The sequence below is a fragment of the Myotis davidii genome, unplaced genomic scaffold (assembly GCF_000327345.1).
Source record: "Myotis davidii unplaced genomic scaffold, ASM32734v1 scaffold89, whole genome shotgun sequence".
NCBI lineage: Eukaryota > Metazoa > Chordata > Mammalia > Chiroptera > Vespertilionidae > Myotis > Myotis davidii.
In genome coordinates this window covers 669,193-671,564 of record NW_006300372.1, presented here as the reverse complement: position 1 = coordinate 671,564, position 2,372 = coordinate 669,193, and the positions used below count along the sequence as shown (strand labels likewise).

Sequence of the window (2,372 nt, the reverse complement as noted above, 5' to 3'; positions counted from 1 at the left end):
CCTGCCTCCTCCACCCTCACGGCCACCTGTTCCTGCCCTGGATCTCTGCCACCCTGGCTGCCCAGGGTGATGGGTGCCTCCTTCCAGCGCTGAGTCATGTGCTGAGTCCAAGCTCTGGGCGAAGTCCCAGCCCCTCCCTGCTCCTGAGGGGAGGCTGATATGCAGGGGCTTCTCCTGGCCAGGGAGTGAGGGGGTGGGGGTGGGAACGTGCACGCACTTAGCTTCTCTCTGGCTGAAGCTGCAGGAGGGTCACCACGCAGAGCCACTTTCTTCAATCACACGAGGAAACGGAGGCCTGGAAGGGAGAAGGGGCTCCTAAGGTTGTGCCACCACCTGGCTTGAGGCTGCACCTTCAGGTTGTGTCCAGTGCTCTTTTTCCTGGCACGCTTGGCTGTTTGGCTACGTTTAAGGCTTTGTCAGGGTCTCAGAGCTGGGTTAGTGCAGCCCCTTCTGAATAGCCTCCAGCCCAGTGCTCTGTGCAATTAGCCTCACGCAGGATCTGGGCTAATCAGTAGTGACTGCTGAGAGTTCGTGGGGAGGATTTTTTTTTTCTTGTACATGCTGTTCCCACTGTCTGGAATATCACTCCAACCCCCAGCCTTGCTTATTGCCTAATAAACTCCAATGTCTTCGTTAGACCTCAGGTTAGTCACTGTTACCTCAGGGAAGCTGTCCCTGACCTCCCCGACCTGCTCAAATGCCCCATCTGTGTCCTCACAGCCATTGAGCTTCTTCTTTGAAGTTGTTAGTACAAGTGCAGTGACATGTGATCATTTGATTAACCCCTGTCTAGCCTACCTGGCCATCAGCTTCAGGAAGGCAGGGACCACGTATTCTTTTGACTGATCATTCATCCCTAAAGCCTAGCACAGTGCCTGTTATATAGTAGGGGCTCAGTAAATATTTGTAGAAGGAGAGCAAGAGGGCAAGATGTTCTGAATTTCCATTGGGTTTCTGTTTAAGGTTTTTCTGGAGGAGGAAGAGGAGACATGGTCAACCAGTAACCAACAATATTTATTGAGCACCTACTGTATAGGCCTCAGTGCTAAGGTTCCTCTGCTGTGGGTAAGAACAAGCTCTGAGGTGGCCAGTGAGAAGGGGGTTTGCTGAACCCTCTCTTAGGGTTGGTACATTGCTTTCACATACAGTGTCTCCTTGCATTCTCAGGATAGATCAGTGGTATTCTTCCCAGGTGAGGAAACTGAGGCTCTGAGAGGCCAAATGAGTTGTGTGTGAGGCCTGTGTATGAATCCCCTTCTTCCTTCAAACCTTAGAAGAGTCTGAGGGTGCCTGATGAGAGAGAGCACCAATGTTAGGGTGGCTGACAGGAGGGACTCTCTGTTTGGATCAGGTGATTCCAAACTGCTCATTCACCCATTCTACAGACCCATAGCTGAAGGTGCTGATTATTCAGCAGTGAAAAGGCAACATCCCTGCCCCTGTGGAACGGACATTCTGTTACAGGAGACACAGACCAAGTAAACTATGAACTAGACATTGTCAGGTAGTTGTAAATTCTGTGAAGGAAATAAATCAGGGTATGAGCCGGTGGGTGGCTATGGGGAATATTTCGAGGGAAGTGTCCAAGGAAGGCCTTTCAGAGGAAGTGATGTTTGAACTGAGGCCTAAATTATGAGAAGGCTCCAACCAGAACCAACTGCTCCATTCGGGACAGTAGCACAGTCTAGGGCCCATGAAGATGTTTCTTTTAAAGTTAGTAAAGACAATGAACTTTTAGGTTGAAGAAAACACTTTAATGTATCACATTAGTATATTCATGCTCCCACCCAAGCAACCATAACATATAATTTATAAAAAATATAAAACATATTTTTATGGATGAAGGAACTCAAAAAAGAGGAAGTGCTGAGGGACCATGAAAATCATAATGTGACCCTGGATCCAACTATGAGAAAAGCCACAGGAGAGCATTCCAGGCAGAGGGAACAGCAAGTGCAAAGGTCCTGAGGCAGGAATGAGCTGGGCATGTTTGGGGAGTGGCAGGAGGGTCCCATGGCTGAAGTGAGATGGGTGGATTGAGAAGAGCAATGCGGGAAAGGTTGCAGGCTCAGATCTCCAAAGGTGTGTGTGGATAGAGGCAGGCCACGGGGAGGCAAGCTGATGCCCAGAGGTCACCACTGACTACTCTTGGCGGCTTCTTAGAGTCAGAGCGGCTGGGCTCAGACCTGGCCCCATGCATCCCCTGAAGGGAGGGCAGAATGAAAACCTGCCTGTTGCAATCGCAGTCAAGATAACAGGCCCAGGCAGAGCCTGTCCTCTGACAACTCCCAGTCCCTAAGAGATTTCCTGGACCAACCCCCCCTCCCCTGCCCAAGAAAAAAATGGGCTATGCCTCTGAGGCATAGTGATGA

At 50.3% G+C, this 2,372-nt stretch overlaps 1 long non-coding RNA gene across 1 annotated transcript in view; it reads right to left on the bottom strand.

The window, feature by feature from the left end:
• Window positions 1–202: 202 nt before the first annotated feature.
• LOC107185167 overlaps window positions 203–2,372 on the bottom strand; it is a 17,185-nt gene continuing 15,015 nt past the window's right edge. Inside the window, exon 3 of the long non-coding RNA XR_001516084.1 lies at window positions 203–295. This is a non-coding gene — a long non-coding RNA (uncharacterized LOC107185167). The remainder of the gene's footprint in view (window positions 296–2,372) is intronic.